The 16,866-nt window shown below is 39.3% G+C and overlaps 1 protein-coding gene across 6 annotated transcripts in view; it reads left to right on the top strand.

Annotated features, from left to right (window-relative positions):
• The first annotated feature begins 3,166 nt into the window (after nt 1-3,166).
• Nucleotides 3,167-16,866, top strand: part of taok3a (TAO kinase 3a) — a 64,398-nt gene continuing 50,698 nt past the window's right edge. For 4 of the 6 annotated variants that reach the window (XM_086315231.1, XM_086315226.1, XM_086315230.1 and 1 more), the window contains exon 1: nt 3,167-3,367. The gene's annotated coding sequence lies outside the window, so the exon portion shown is untranslated. Of the gene's footprint in view, nt 3,368-3,455; nt 3,646-3,687; nt 3,832-16,866 lie in introns of those variants that run through there. The other 2 variants (XM_086315227.1, XM_086315228.1) reach the window with 2 other exon arrangements.

The raw sequence follows: 16,866 nt of genomic DNA, 5'->3' as shown, positions 1-16,866 counted from the left end.
TGGAAATTAGTTTTTGTTTTTTGGTTAACGTTGACATTTACATCCTTAATTTTGGTATCATTTTGGCATTGTTTTTGGTCATTAGATATGAATTTGACTAAATTAGTGAAATAATTCTGTCAAATAATTGGTGAAATGTTATCATTTTAACAGCAAATTTATCAGGTGGTGTCTTCAGTGTTGTACTTGGACAGACATAAAAAGTGATAGTGTGATCCCAGTGATGCCAGTGGACGAGAATACTGTTAATCATATAATGCCCAGTTCTACTCGAAGACAGCTTGCACTTCAGTAATGCACTTTGGTACTTAACTTTATCAAAACATGAGACGCTCCAGTATATTTTGAATTCAAATATGATACATTATATGGACAAAAATACTGGGCCACCTGCACCTGCAGGAGGTAAGCGGCCATGGAAATCCATACCACGAAATTCCTGATGCACAGTTTTGATTTTAATACTAAGGGACAGTTGCAACTCTGTGCCTCAGCACTTTGTGACCCTGCTTTGTAACCTTTACATGGTGTACCACTGTGTGGCTGAGTTACTGTGGCAAGTGTGGCCTTTCAACAACACCATTTAGTGGTATAAATGAATGGAAGAAAATTCACAAATGGACTTCCCACAGAGGCATGCTCAAATTTACTGAATGACCCATTCTTTCACAAATATTTGTAAAGGCAGGGTGTGCCATTGTGTGTACTCCGTGTGGCTGCTTGAGTTTTGTGGACCTGTGGCTATGGGACTGAAATGATCTGAATTAAGAACAATTAGGAGGTGTGCCCAAATACTTTTATACATATAGTGTATTTTTTACTCCATAAAATGTATTTTAAAGCTTGAGTTAGTTATTATATTTTCAGATTTCTAACATAAATCTACTGTAGATAAAGTTACCCAGCAGAATATGATTAATTAATCAACACCAAAGTGACACGATAATAAATCATTAATTGTGAATGAGTGTTACAAAGCATATGATTCTGCAAGCACTTTTGCTTGCACTAATAGGCAGTAATGCTAAATACATTTACATTAATTAAATTAATTCTGCCTTAAAATGAATTTATTAACAAAGAATTGATGTTGGGAGTGTTACTAGGCCTACCTCTAGAAGAGAAAGGCACTTCACATTTATAGAAGAGAAAAGAGAAATAAATGTTTAAATAGTTTACCAGTTACAACAAAGAGACACTGTAAAGATCCTATGTTTAGGGCATAACTCAAGCAATGGCTGATGGCAAACCATATCTGTGATTGCTTTTAACTTAACATGATGTATTGTTTTACAATCTGTGTTTTCAGGTCTGTTTGTATTTTTACAGTATTTTCCATAGTTTCATGTTACCTGCCCAAGTAGTAATGATGTAAATTAGTAGTTTTGGGTAAAAAATCTGGCATGTCTACATTTTATGTCTATATGATGTCCATTAACATGCACTGTGTCACAGTCTGGCGAGGGCAGACTGTATGAATTGAAAAAGGACCCAAAATGCAGACTCCAAGGAACAGGGAACAAAACTTGAATGTTAACAAAAGGCGAGCCGTTTAATATGGCTGGAAAAAAAGGTACAAACAAAGGGCAAGGCAAACTGAAGCAAAATTAACACAAACCTAAACTGGGAAATCTAAACAAACAATAAGAAAAACCTAGACACGAAACTTGGAAGCATGGCATAGGAAACATGGCGTGGACAACAGACGACCTGACAATCACACACTGAAAACAGAGGACTTAAATACACAGGAGGTGATTAGGGGAAGTGGAGACACATGAGGAAACAGCTGGCACACATGAACATAATGACGTCACAGTGGGAGAGTAAAACTGAACATGATGAACACAGAACACCAGACCTCTTCACAATAAAACAGGAAACATAATGAGACATAGACATGACAACCCGAACTTGACAACGTAAGACACAGACATGAAACGCATGAAGAGCAGGGGAGATTTAACATGGTTGGAAACACGAGGGGAAAATAATAACTAGAAACACTTAGGCATAATAATACAAACTTGATAACATAAGACACGCAGCATGAAACACGAAGGGTGAGGGGAAGCTTAAATACAGGGGAAGAAAACACAAGGAGTCTAATAACCAAATGAACTTAGATAACCTAATGAACAAAATAAACTCAAACTTAAAACGCTGGGTCAAAAGACCCAGGACCATGACACACTGTTCCTTTTAAACAATCAAAAGTAAAACTTTTGATTTATTGGGGAAAATAAGTAAGAATACAACTTTTTTTATTGATGGTCTGAATACTTGTTTCTCCACATTACAAAACAGCTATTCAGTAGAATGGAATTAATTTAAACAGATCTAGATTTTTATACTCTCAAGTGCCACTTCTGGCATAATGTCTGTATTAGGAAACAGGTCTGTATAAGCCTGAAAATTATAATACTTGAGTTCATTTTTATTATCATATTAAGGAGTGAAACTACAATCCACACATTCTCCTCACCTTACATCTATGCCTACACATGTCCTCATTTCCACGCCGCACACTCCCTCCCCATTTTTCCTCTGTTTGTCATCCAAAAGGTATCAGTGGAATCTGTTAGGCCAGGAGCCAGTAATCATTATCAGCAAATATTCTTCATTTGCATCCGAGGTTGAGGTCCTTGCTAGTGAATACGCGGTATTCGTTTCGGATCAAATATTGTGGTTTCCTGTGCCCCATCCTACTCCTCCACTGGTTTTCATTGGTCTCCCCGCTCCCCCGGCCATCCTATTGCAAAAACTACTGGAAACGGCCCTGATGCAGAATAAACTCAATAATTTTACAGTTAAACTTCCAAAGTACAACAGCAGGTGGCATCATCGTACTGAGCATATTTAGCAGACTAGCTGGCTTGCCATCTCTGAAGTTGCAACAGAATCGGGATGACTCAGTCCATGCATCTTTAATGATTTGCAAAGGAAATTGGGTAAAGGATCGTTGGTCGTTCACTTTTAATAAATTCTTTATTAATATCTTTATTTTTGAATGCTGCGCCACTGTAAGAATGATTCATACTTTAAAAATTTGTATTGAATTCGGACAAAACAACTGAGCATAAAGTACACGCAAAACAATCAGTCAGATATATATTATGTGGAAAATACCAAGCGCGCAGAGCGCACATCCTCCAGCGGTCGGTTCCCAACACGAGGCAACTTTATTTCCGCCTGTCTGTCAGAGTGGCTGTCAAACACGGGCTAGGGGTTGTGCTCCTGCTGCTCCGTCATTCAGGAAGTCTAGACCAACTGACAGCACTTCGAGAAGTCACAGCGAAATCTCTAGAGTCGGACAAAATAACCCTGAAGTGCGTACGGTTTTCACCAAGGACGAATTTTACAAAAGGTGAGTAGTTTTTTCACTCTGCTGTTGCGCTGCTGTCAACGTTTGTCCCCATCCACTGTAACGGTTAACAGCTCGTGCTAAAAGCCTCGCGCGCTGAGAACTGAAAATGACACTTCCTCTTGGCTCAACGGCTGAGCTACTGTAGCTAAATGTCAAAGCGGTAAAAGTGGATACAAAGGAGTAGTAGTGTCGATTAGGTTGCACCTGAAGTTGGTAATGACTATCATCGCCTGTTTTCGACGTTGTTCGGCTTGTTGTTTGAACGCAACTCAGAGGTGGTGAGTACTGAGACAAGCATCAGCTCGCTGGGGTTAAGTGCGTAGGTTTGGTTTTTAACGGCTTTAACGAAGTGTGCACGTTTGCTCGTTATTGCACCTTTTTAAAGCCTAGGCTGAATTGTGGGTATTTTTTACGCTGTGAACTGACGAAGAAGAAGCTTTGCTGTTTGGTTTGTTCCTCGGGGGGTGAGTATGCTGAGAAAACGAATGACAGCTTGTAGTGAAGTGAACGTTTGGGGGTTTTTTTTTTTTGCAACAGACAAGGTGGCTGGGTGGTGTATAAACTTGTCCATGGTGTTATTTTAGCAGTCTCACGCAGTGTGAGTGTCAGTCCGTTTGAATCTGTCACGTCCAAAATGACTGTGGTACCTTCCATTGCACATTGTTGTGAGTGAGCTTTTACTATCAACGCACGGTCACAATGGCTTTCGGTTGAGACAGTGTAACGTCCACTATGCATGACACTACGCATACTTTTACTACGTCTATCTGAAGCCTTTTTACACAGGCGATCATGATCTGCACACCCTGTTTTGTTCTGCTTTTGTGGGGGGTTTAGGATTTAGATTGTAGGATTAGACTGCACTAATTTAATGCAAAGACAACAACGGTACGTCATTCATTGTTTTATTATATAAGTCATTCATGGCTTGAATTGTACCGGACATCTTCACCTGCACACGAGACGGTGCTCCATTAAATGGGCAGTAGTTAAAAGTAAATGTAGGCTAATACGGCGCGCTCGAAATGGCAGATGTAGATAGCAAGCTGAGCACTAAAACCCAAGCTGACCCAATATGATGTCATCTCTTGTGTGTAGAGCGCATGAGTGAGAGGAAGCAGACCCGTGTTTGACTGCTAAACTGTGTCATTTGTAAAGATTTATTTTAAGAAGCCTGCCCACTCAATTTCAGGCATGGATCGCGGGAATTTAATCCTGTATTATGACACTGCACCTGCATGCCATTCACATCGATTTGTAGTATTTTTTTTCTTTTTTTTCTGTTATGTCATTTAGCTTAGGAATGATGCACTGTAGATGAAAACCCTGTGTGAATCAATTTTGCACACTGTAGTTTTACACAGTGGTTTACTCATCTTGAGATAATGTTAAGTGAGTATTGTAAAACTGATGTCAGTTCCCTTTTATAACATCTGTCAAGTTTGTCTTTCTGTGCTATGTCCGAGTTTCTCTGCCCTACTTCGGTTTTGTTCAAAGGGCAAATACGTCACTGTTGTGCAAGTGTGTTTTGTCCGTTTTTCACATCATTCACATCTAATCGGTTCATCGACCACCCAATCGCAGTTCCACTGACATAGGGAACAGAAAGTGTCATACTTCCTTATTGGTATCTCCTTTTATGATTTTGATTGTGCCATTTTCTCTGAATGTTTCGATCCCAGTCACAACATAGACTAGATGTTAAAGGTACATGTAGCATAATGGTGCACAGATAATGATGGACATAGTATTTTAGTTCACATTTCAGATCAAACCACAAAGTGAAAAGGGATTTATGTAAGCACTAAAAGAGGCTCAAGAAGTGCTTTTACTGTGACAGTGTAGAAAGATTAAAACAGTTTTGGAATGGGTCGGAGTGATATATGCTAAAATGATTTCAAAAGAAATTCCACTAAACCTCAAGCTTTTTCTTTTCTGTTTGTAGCCAGGAGGACACGACTGCAATTAAAATGAAGAACAATTAATGAACCTCAGTTGTTTGAATGCCAAAGAGCTAATTGTGACGTGTTTTTTGGGTGGGGGAAAAAACCAAATATTACCCACAGGATAAGATAAATAATGTCAATTCTTCCACTAGATAGAATAACACATATATTAAAATCTAATAGGAAATCAGTGTGAAGTGAGCAACAGCCATCCTATACCCATTTTTACAATGTTCACAGAATGTTTTGTCTTTAATGTTAAAAAAAAAAGAAAAGTTGTTTGGGTATAAATTACCTTGTATATTAACAAAATGAGTGTTTTCCTGTTTGTTTGTTTGCATGTTTATTTGTTTTTATCTTGTTAATTTTTTTAATTGTTTAATTTTTTTAATTTAATCTAAACTATTTAAACAAATACTCAGTGCACAGATGTAGAGGAGACAGAGGTGCGTGTGCGCGCGTGTGTGTGTCTGTATTCTCATGAATTCAGGAAATCAGTTAGTGCTTTCAAGAAGGCAAGGCATCATGAAATAGAACAGTGGGGAAGGACAGCCTCAAAATTAGTAATCTAATTCAAACCTGCAAGGATTCAACATGCTGGAGAGAGAGAGTGAGAGATATGATGGCTTAGTGTGCTCTGACTCTGTTGTTCTACTCCATAGCCAAATCCCTTATCCTAATGAGAGAATTTATTCTGTTGGGATCTTCAAATTATTGCATTAATGTCACAAAGAGGAAATGGACTCAGCAGAATGGAAACCACAGTTCCCAGTCTTTTATGACAGACGGGGCTTGCTTCTTCTGGGTCTGTCCACATGTCATTGGGATGTACAATGGGCTGCAGCAGATTATCTGTACAACAGATACTGCCATCTTATAAAACAGACTACATTAGTTATAACAGTTGTCCTGACCTCTATGTGCCCTTTATAGGTCTTGTAATATGCTGCAGCGTCTAATACAATCTCTGTCTGTCTCAGTGAAATCCTGATTTGTTTTATTTCAGAGAAACTAGAAGCCACTGAAGCCCTCTACTAGCTTTACACAAGATGGGATTTTTTTAAAAAACAACCCAAAAACTTATCAATGGGAAGAGTTTAACTGTATCAGCTATAATCGAGAAATTAAACTCCCAGTCCCCCTATGTGAATGTTAAAGTTATCGAGTTGACCTGTTCTTTTGAAAAACCTAGACAAGCCTACTGGTAGACCTCTTACAGTTTGGAAACAATTATGTAATAAGGTTATTGGCATTGTCATATCCACATATTTGAAACAGCAATTGTGATATTTTACAACAATTTAACCCCTCAATGAGAAAGAGCTGAATTTGCTTCTAGGTGAAACCTGTTGAAGTGAAAAGCTTTTTCCTTTCACATGATGAAAGGCTGACTTTTGAAACCTATATTACAGAATTGTCAGTTATCCAGTGCCACAGCAGTTTGGTGGTTTATGCTACAGTGGCAGGGCACATCAATATTAAAGGGCTTCTGTCAGGCTTAATGTTATGCAGTGATCTGGTTTAGGATGTCTGATACAGGAATGTTGTCTCAGATAGTAAGGAGAATTATGCCGTTTCTACCCCCACCACTGATGTGTTCATGCGTACTGCTTTTAATGATGATTTCAGTTGACAGCAAAACTCTGTACTGCTGCAAGATCATAGTCTTGTGAAGCCAGCAAGAGAGAGTACCAGCACAGATATGTGTTAGCAGGATTAATCTATAGAAGCACTTTGTTTGATTAGCCAGTCAGAACTACCTACGGTACACGTGTGCATGTTCACAGTGGGTGCGTTCCTAAATCTTCTTTTGGTGTGCATTAAAGCAGCGTTTGTGTCCAACTAAGAGTGTCTATTTAATTAAATGTGAAGATGGTTAGTTCCTCAAAGCAAATGCCCTTTTTATAAACCATCTGTTGATTCATGTCCAGCTCATAGTTTCTTTTATCGGCATCACTTCTGGATTTTTATGGCAATGGCGTATTTGCACCACTGACCATCATGGGGAAAAATGTGAAATGGATCTAGTCAAGGCCCAGCAGCTGGTGCAGACCTGAGTCATGGCCTTGGTCTACTGAAAGCTGTCTCAGAGGGGGGAAGCCACGGCCCAGCAGATGTCTCATCAACAAATGCCTCCCCAGTGAGTGTGCCACTTCTGCTGTTTACTTGCCACCTTGCACAGCTGAAAACTGTATTAGTCAGACCAACCACTTTAGATCTTGAGCAGAAGTATTCAGCTGTCGCCCACTGAAGTTTTCACAATGAAAATATTGCACACCTAAAAAGGTAATTATTGCAGCAGTTCTGATCTAAGTATGTGTGTGCTTATTCATCTGGAAATTCCTATTGGATTTTATAGGCTTTTCACTAGTGTAGCATCTGGCTCAATTTCTTCACTGAGCACAATAATGTATGTGCTGCATACTATTATGCACCACATATTGGTTGTTAAATACGTCATTCTTCCTAATGTACTACATGTCCATTGTTTCCTTCATTGTTTTTTTTGTTTTGTTTTTTTCAAATTGTGTCACAAGATAGGCATTTTGGCAAGTTAGCCTCTGTGGGTGTGGGAGGTTAGCACGAGTGACTTGATTACAGAGCTTTATTAGAAGTGCGCATCCAATCCCCTGGCGAGGTTGCAGCTGTGACCATGAGTAGGCCCCCCTACCCACCCTCTTTTCAACCCCTATTATGTCCAACTACATCTGTCTCCCCTTTTTTTTTTTTTTTTTTTTTTTTTTTTTTTTTTTTCGTGAAATGTGCAAGCCTATCCCTGCTCTTCTATGACTAGGCCAAGTTGAAGTGCTGAGGAATTATGAGGAGCTATCACCATCACCCAAAGAGACATTACCAATGCTGATGGCTGACTTGTCTTATCTCTGCCCACCACTACCCCTCCTGGGCCTAAGGCTTAATTTAGCCTGGCAGAATGGCGGAAAAGACTCAGACTGGACTATTTTTAGAACTACATGGTTCACTGTAATATGGGTCTTTAAAAAATTGAAAGTGTCATGTCATAGGCCTACCATTTGCCTCTGTTCTGCTGACTCTCCCCTGCATGCAAGCCAACTGGGGAAACTCTAGTATGCACTGTGAGCTTCATAGAGTGGGGCATGTCAGCAGGGCTTAGGATGCATGAATGTGATGGACACATTTACTGATGTGAGTGGGGGTGAGGTAATGCACCGCACCACATCTATTTTGGGAGCTTCCTTTGGCTGCTCAAAGCGCTTTTGTGTCACACAGTTATTCACCATAATTTTTCACTCAGCACTTTTGCTAACATGTCTCAAAACTTCATTCATTTATTTCAGAGCACTTTTCATTGGTGTGAAGGTTCAGAACCTTCATGTTGGCAAAATTGTGGATGCTGTGGTCAACAGTGACCAGCAGTGACCATTATAATAGCTTTTATTCCATAGCACTTCTGAAAGATCTATAGGGCATCTAGGATCAGTAGTGCTACCTAACATGATGTGAATGTTTGATAACTTCTCATCATGTGAGCTACCAAAGTGCATGCCAAAAACGCCCTGGTCCCAAGGGAATCTAGGCCTCTGCCCAAGCTCTGTGCAGCTCTAATACTGTGACTGGACAGCCTCCATTGGGTCAAGTGGAGATTTGTTTCTGATGAAGCTGGGGGAGATTGTACCGTGCTGTCACCAGCCAGCAGTGTATCAAGATAAATGTGAGTTTTATTTTTCATTTTTAGCTAACTCTGTATTTCAGCCTGGCTTCTTTCACAGGCACTTCTTTAAAAGGCAAGAAAACATTAGGACAAACAAGGCATGGAGGTTGGACTAAGAAACAACACTGAATTTCTCTTGCACTTGCGTCTCTTCCCATAGTTGCTACTTTCCAGCCAAGCTTTTTGTGTTATCTCTGTATTCATCAACCGGACTGTTGTGTGTCATAATGAATGAGGAACATAGGAGTTTCTCATGGAAAAAAATGTAAGGCCAGCCAAAGTAAGTACTTCAGCCACCCCTTTCTTGCTTAATAGTATTTACCAGGAGAGCTTTTGATCCCTTTATGAACCCTGAGAGCCTGGGGTTAAACTGAACAATTGTCCAATTACACTGCGACTTACCAGTCAACACCCAGCCCCACTGCTTCCCTCAGTCATTATAGTTTACTCACTCACTCTCTCACACACAGGCTCTCATCATGACCCAGAAGGCTGCAAACCTTAGCATAATTGCAAGGATGATATCGTCCCAGACTGCGAGATAGGAAGTACTTGCATTGTTAGGCCAAGAGGGTATCAAAGAAGCCGACATGCACACACCCTCACTGGGTTGTCATAGACGGTAGCCAGCCTGACCCGCGTCCAGCTATTGTTTCCTGGTATGATACAGGAGCCATGTCAGATAGGAAAGCCTATTGTGCTTTCATAAACAATTTAGAATGAAGTATCAAGCCAATATTACTGCTGGATTAGATGCCAAGCTTCAAGTTGCTTGTTTAAGTTGTGATTATTATAATACACAGTATAATTAAGAAGTTATTCATTGATTAGCTTTCAAACTGTTCATTGTATAGAGAAATTAAATGAGCTGTGCTGAGCATTGGTACTCCATTACACATGACTGCTCTGATAATAAATGAAACAGAGAACCAGCTGCAGGCACTGCATTGGTCAGTACTTGATATTCATCAAGTCTAAAAGCTTCTGTTGGTCTGCCACTCCTTTTTATTCCTCTTCTAACATGAAAACATCCTTTCTCTGACTGTGATATATTTGGCTATTTGTTACAAAATGTTCCTGTTATTTATTTATGCCACTTCCCTGTACCAAAAAATATTTGCAATACAAAAACGCACATGATTAATTATTGATTTGGCAACACATAAAGAACTGTAGAGTTTTGTTGACCACATGGTTCATGACCTTCTATCAGTGTGTACCAGTGATATCACAGTGCACAATTAAAGCAGAGATGCAGGGATAGTAAGACTTTACCAATTCCAAAGTGACATGGTGCCAGAGGCGTTGAAGAACTTAATAGGTCCCACCAGGAGCAGCAACCTGGACTACCAGTCAAAGCTAGAAATGATGGGAAAACACCAGGATAATTACAAAAAAAAAGCTCAGGGTGATTTACTGATTAATGACACTGTTCTTAAAATCTGTCTAGCACTGCTATTTTTCTACATGTGTCCTGGAGCAGGAAATGAGGCTGAATACCTTCAAAATTGTGATTGTGATAGTTGCATACAGCTAGGCTGCACCCAATGGTTTTTAGCTTTTTCCATCTGGTTCTAATAATGGATCACATAAAAAGTACAATGAAATTGAGATTGTTAGTATTACAGATCTTGCTGCGAGAACTACCTGATTGTCAGTTAACAGCTAATTAAAACTAAATCTGTGGGCATAAAATTAAATGATAAAAACATTTTAATAATACATTAGTTGTTAAAATAATTCATCAATCAAAGGAGAATTTCCTTTTTTTTCTAGATATAACTTTGGAAAATAAAAGTTTAGAAGTGCTATATACAAAATTCAGGACCACTGAGTACTGCTCTAGAGCATGACCATCTCAGACTGGAATATATAGCCACACCATCCATCCATCCATCCATTCGCTTCCGCTTATCCTTTTCAGGGTCGCGGGGGGCACTGGAGCCTATCCCAGCTGTCATAGGGCGAAAGGCGGGGTACACCCTGGACAGGTCGCCAGTCTGTCGCAGGGCTAACACACAGGGACAGACAACCATTCACACTCACATTCACTCACACATTCACACCTAGTGACAATTTGGATTAATCAATTAACCTATCCCCACAAGCTGCATGTCTTTGGACGGTGGGAGGAAGCCGGAGTACCCGGAGAGAACCCACGCAAACACGGGGAGAACATGCAAACTCCACACAGAAAGACCCCGGCCTGATGGTGGAATTGAACTCAGGACCTTCTTGCTGTGCGGCAACAGTGCTAACCACCGTGCCACCGTGCTGCCTATATATCCACACCTTTCCCCCTTTTACATTTCATTTCCAACCTTACTGTTTGAACATGAAACACAAGCGTGAAAAGATTGTTAACACCTTTAGCCTTTAAAAAAAACCCAAAAAAAACACTGGGTAGCTTTTACAGGCTATGAGTCACCTGATGCCCCCTATTGTGATGAGTATCTGACTGCTTTTTTGTTGCTCTCCTCTGCACTCTGTTACACTATGTGTGTTTGTGTGTGCCTGCACCTCCAAGAAGAGGAGATACAAAGTGAAACTGAGAACAGCAAAATGGCAGTCGTTTCATTTCTGAGAGACAGCTGAAAAGAAATAAGTGGACATAATTTATGTAAAAATCAGAACAAATATACTTGGACTCAATTCTGGCATGTAGGGCAAATTAGGAGTCATAATTTTGCTGGTGTGGCCAAAAAAGCCACATAGAAATAGCTTGGAGTGGGCATGCACTGGCACAATAATACATACAACAGATTAGGACTTTTGCAATGAATCTCCTCCCTCGGATGGCTTAGGTCATTATAGTTAAACTTAGCACTGCCATTCTGGCCCTGGGGAACAGAATCAAAGTGCAGAACCGTGTGAATGTTGATGAAACTGTTGAGCATGGTTCTGGTTGTACTCCTGATCTCATCTACCTTGTTGAGTCTTGAATACTGCGAGGCACTTCATAAAATCTCGACTTAGAATGTTTACTGGTAGCACTTGTTGCAGCTGGATCACTGAACCATGTTCCATTTAAGTGCAGCAGGAAGTGTTACGTAATTTCTTATTTTTTATTTCTCTTCATAATTGACCAGACCAACCACATCTCCTTAATAGATGCACATATATGCAGAACCATCCTCATCACGATATGGCATAAAAATACAAATCATTAACTTTTTAAATAAAATTCTCTATAACATTGGTGCTACCTTTAAGTTATTTGTATGGGTAAAATCTGGCCTCCATGGGGAAGATATCACATTTATTCCCCATGTCGGTTTTTTTTTTTTTTTTTTTTTTGAGTGTGAGTAAAAGAGGCTTGGATGAATCAGTAAAGATCTAAAAGAGGAAAGGGGGAGGCTAAGTTCTGAACCTGAATTAATTCCCAGATTAATTGCGGGCAGACTTTACAGGGGATAAAAGCTGAAATCCTAAAGCTTAAAACCCATGGGCCCTCTCCCACTCTGTGTAAACTCCAATGATGATGTACATAATTTATACTGTCAGTGTATATTTGAAAAAAGAAGAGGAAAAAGCAAAACACACGGGAAATGACTCAGTGGCCTAGATGCATGTTTCCTTTTTGGGGTTTCCTCTGCTTAATTTCCTCCCTTCATCTTTCTCTTTCATTTTACTTTAGCATGCTGTCTTTTCTTTTTAAAAGGCAGAGTAAAGAAAAAAAGGTTATAGGTTCTGTTTCTCCTGATGTGTTGTATGCACTGAGACATACTTTTGACAGATTATCAATCAAGAAAAATACATGTTCCCTTTGATTCTCATTAACATAAAACTAAATCAGTTGAGGCACTGTGACATGAGCAAGCAAAGTTTGTTGTGTTTGTCTAGAACAACATGCAGGCTTTGACACACACCTCTTATGGCCCTACTCCTTATAATTTTTTTTTTTTAATCATTATTTTGGTTTTTTCACGGTTAACGGCAGTGGTACGCTAGCGCTTGCAGGACGGCTTTATTCAGTCTATTATAAGGCTGACATCTTTGGGAGGCCTACCCATTAATGTATAACTGTGATATGCAACATCCCATGAGGCCTCAACAAAAGACTGCATGACATCATCGCTATTCCTCCAAGAACACGGCCTTCAAGAAAGTCAGAAAGAGTGTCTCATCTGTCCCACATAGGAGTCTTAAATGGAATCCATTCACTGAGCTGTGAGATTTAGTGTAGACTCATGTTCATTGCTTTGGCTTTGTCTGAAAAGAAGGCAGTATTGCTCTGAATTCGACAAACCTTGCTCGGCAGATTAAGAAAAGAAGGCCACTGAAAAGATTAAGATACTTCTCCAGGCAAGGAATCTGAATCTTTGTTCTAAGTCTCTTGCACCAGATTACAGAATTTAGGGAAATCTGATTCACTCACCCTGTTGGAGGCAAATGCTCATATGCAAAGACCGTAGTAGTTTGAGTTCCAATGATGGCACTGGAGCTCCAGTCATTCCCAGCTAATGGCAGCTCAACTTGCCTATTAAATTTTGCTCTTATTAAAATTTCATTATGAACAAAACTCAGCAAGTAGCGGCTACATGTCCTACTCAGTGTAATGACTTCTCTTTTGCACGGCTTTCACCATAAAGCATGCAGTAGGCCTCTATTAATCTTTCTGCTGCTTGATTGGAAAATCCTGTTGGGCTTTAGAGTAGCACTTCACTCAACTCAGCCCCTCACTATACATGTGCATGCGCACATTTAAAACTAGATCAGCTGATGTGTACTTCCACAAGTTAAAATCCCTGTCTGTGTGTTTTCGTGCACCTTCCTCAGTGACTATACTTTCATGTAGTGACTGTGTATTCTTGTGTGACTGTGTTTATGTACAAAGTGTTTGTGTGTGAGCATTTTCTCATACGTTCAAGCTCATGCATTTTGCATGGCCTTTTGGGAAAGCAGAATGGGGCTACAGCAGTTGGATGATTCACTGTCTGGTGTGGGCATCTGACCACTACCACTTGTTACTGTGGTCTCAAGGACATGCCTAGTGAAGGCTATTGCTAAGAGACTCAAAGAGCAAAGAGTGTTCAAGTCTCTTGCCCATTGGCATGTAAAGGAGCTGGGTATCAAATAATTAGTGGACAATCCACTCTACCACCTGAGCAACTATCCACAGCTCTTGTGTGTTTATGTGTGGAACGGAAGAATATTTTTTTCAACCACAATGAAAATCAATACAGTTGAGAATTGATAGTGTCATAAACAGTCCCATGGTTATTGCCTAGTCGATATGGCCTATCTAGTCATCCAGCCCCAGCTGAGCCTGCATAGATATGCCCAATGGCGGTGGATGTTACACACGTTTATACCAGTTTACAACCAAAAGCAGTCCAGTGTGTCACAGAGTGCCAGTAACAGCTTGGTACCTGAATGCTGAGACCTCTTTGACCAAAAGGCATTTACGCCTAATTGTTTTCCTTTTTTTGTGAATCAAAAAAGGGATTTTTCCCCTAATGATTTAAAGACACACAAAGTCCTGGTTTTACTTCAAAGTAAATTTGTTACTTTCCTATTTTCTTACCTAAACTACATTAGCACCAGAAATGGCTTTTAAAATGAACATTTTAAGCATTTCACACAGTAACTGTAATATCATTTTCGACTTGTGTAAATTGAAAACTATGGGTCTTGGTTCAGTTGATTTCTTTAGGTGTGAAAACATGGTGGAAAAATATCAACGTGCTGGGCCCCATGATTTGCCTTTCACCCACCCATTATCATAGGCAAACTATGGGTATATATTTAGTCATGACATCATTACAGTAAATGTCCTTCATACTATACTCTGAAAGAATAATTTGCTCTGCTCATGTGACTGTAGTTTTTTGGTTATGCCACTTTTGTTAAAGCATTCAAAAGCAGTAGAGGCCTAGTGAAGTGGAAATCGTCTGAAATACATGCTTTTTTTGTTTCAAGGTGAGATACAGGGCAGATATATGTATACAGTTATGTGTTTGTCAATCTATTTGTATGAGCAAGAATACATTAAAAGATTACAATAAAAACAATTTTTTTTGAAACTAGGGAGAGGAATGGAGCATGTGCAGAAGAAGAACCAGTTAAAATTTTGATTCAGTGTGGTTCAAAACCAAATGCCATCATCCTTGGCATAGCATGCAATCATTCCATACCCTTTTTTATGGTTGTCTTCGGGCTTTTTGCTTGGACCTGTCTTAGGTGAATCAAAACCATAGAAATTACAGGTTGCCCATGTGGAAGGATTTTTTTTCTCAAATTATGCTTACCCTCACTTACCACGTTATACATTTGCCTGTGAAAATCTATAAATCAATTTAGTGTTTAAATTTCAAAACATAAATGATGTAAAAGTTTTGATTCCTTATTTAGAAGCTGCTAAAAATGTTGTAGCTTCTGTTTTACTGTAGAAAATTTAATGTTTGCAATATTAAGATTTAGAATATTCCAACCAGGTAATTATAGCTATTAATATGGCCGTAGATGGGTTTTTTCCATTGTAAAACTGTAAAAGATGCAAAGACACTAATACCTTTAATAATTTTAAAAAGTAATTTGCTGGGGTTAGAGAGCTATGATTGTGCTTGTTAGTTGGAAGTAGGTGTCATCACCTGACAGTCTGTAGACAGAGTCTGACAAATACTCTAAACTTGGTGACACACAATTGAGTTTTACGGATTAAATTAGGCTTGTCTGTGGGATGATGATTGCAGGTTACACCTTGTTGCTCTGTTTGACTGGCCTCAGTCACCCAACCCTGTCATTAATATCTATAGTGCAGGCCCATTAGCTAGCTGGACTATCACCTGAGCAGGTCATAACAAATTTGAAGATGAAGCAAAATGTTTTGCAAAATGCTGGTATCTTGATATGTAATTGAGTGGAAGATCATTTCAGGATACAGAAATCCATTAAACAAAACAAAACAATGAAAGGATAGCATTCTTGATTTAAGACCTATGACAGAGTTTTGACTTCTGCTGTTTGTAAACTGTCTAACAACATGAATCAAATATGGCTCCGTAAAGGAAAAAGAACTTAAATCATAAATCTTATTAAGCAGGAATCCACATCTCTTGCAACAACAAGTAGGCTGACATAAGTGTTATTTGTTTTTGTTTTCTTTTGTATGAATTCCCATCCCTTTCTTCTTACCAAGCCATTGTTAGTCCATGCCCTTTTGGGCTACATAGTGAACTGTTTTCTGATCTGATGCCCCCAGCAGGATGCGATCATCTGTCTGTGCCTTGACCTTACTGTTATGGAACTTAAACATGCTTTGAACTTGAACAATTATTGCCAGGATTGAAAGAAGACTCATGTTACAGTCAAATGTTTTGCCCAAGCCATTGGTTCACCTTAAGCACCACTCCCACTCCACACTTTGTAATGATGTCACCTTACTTTATCCTTTGCTCCCATTATAGTTACAAGAGCTGCTGGAGGACTTTGTCAGTTGATCGATGCAGCTCTCCACCCTCAGGAGTTTCATACAAAAATATAAATGCTTCTGAGGCAAACCAAATAATCTTTTCAGTTCACATAATTGTAAAGTTAATTATATAAGACAACTGACAAAGCATATTAAAAGAGATAAAAGTGTCTAAGTAAAAGATAAAATGAAAGGATTTGCAAATGATAAAGGGCTTCATCAACAATCTACTAATGGTAATTTTGTGGAGAAACTGTTTTGGACTACAGCTGTTGTCTGTTTATCTGTTCCTGGACATCCTAACACTTCACAGCAAGAAAAACACAGGTGTAACTAATCCCATCAGTGAAAAGTTGTTTATTTCAGTTTTAAAGTGATGCAGTCATTTTAATACCATCTGTGCTTTCACTCTTGTGATGTTTTTGAAACTTCCCTAAAAGGCAATGGT

Source organism: Aulonocara sp. 'chitande type north' Nkhata Bay, linkage group LG12 (genome assembly GCF_057382095.1).
Source record: "Aulonocara sp. 'chitande type north' Nkhata Bay isolate Kocher_YH1m ecotype deep benthic linkage group LG12, A_spYH_male_GT1.1, whole genome shotgun sequence".
NCBI classification, from domain to species: Eukaryota; Metazoa; Chordata; class Actinopteri; order Cichliformes; family Cichlidae; genus Aulonocara; species Aulonocara sp. 'chitande type north' Nkhata Bay.
Note: the sequence above shows the minus strand (reverse complement) of the source record. Positions and strands in the feature narration are given on the sequence as shown.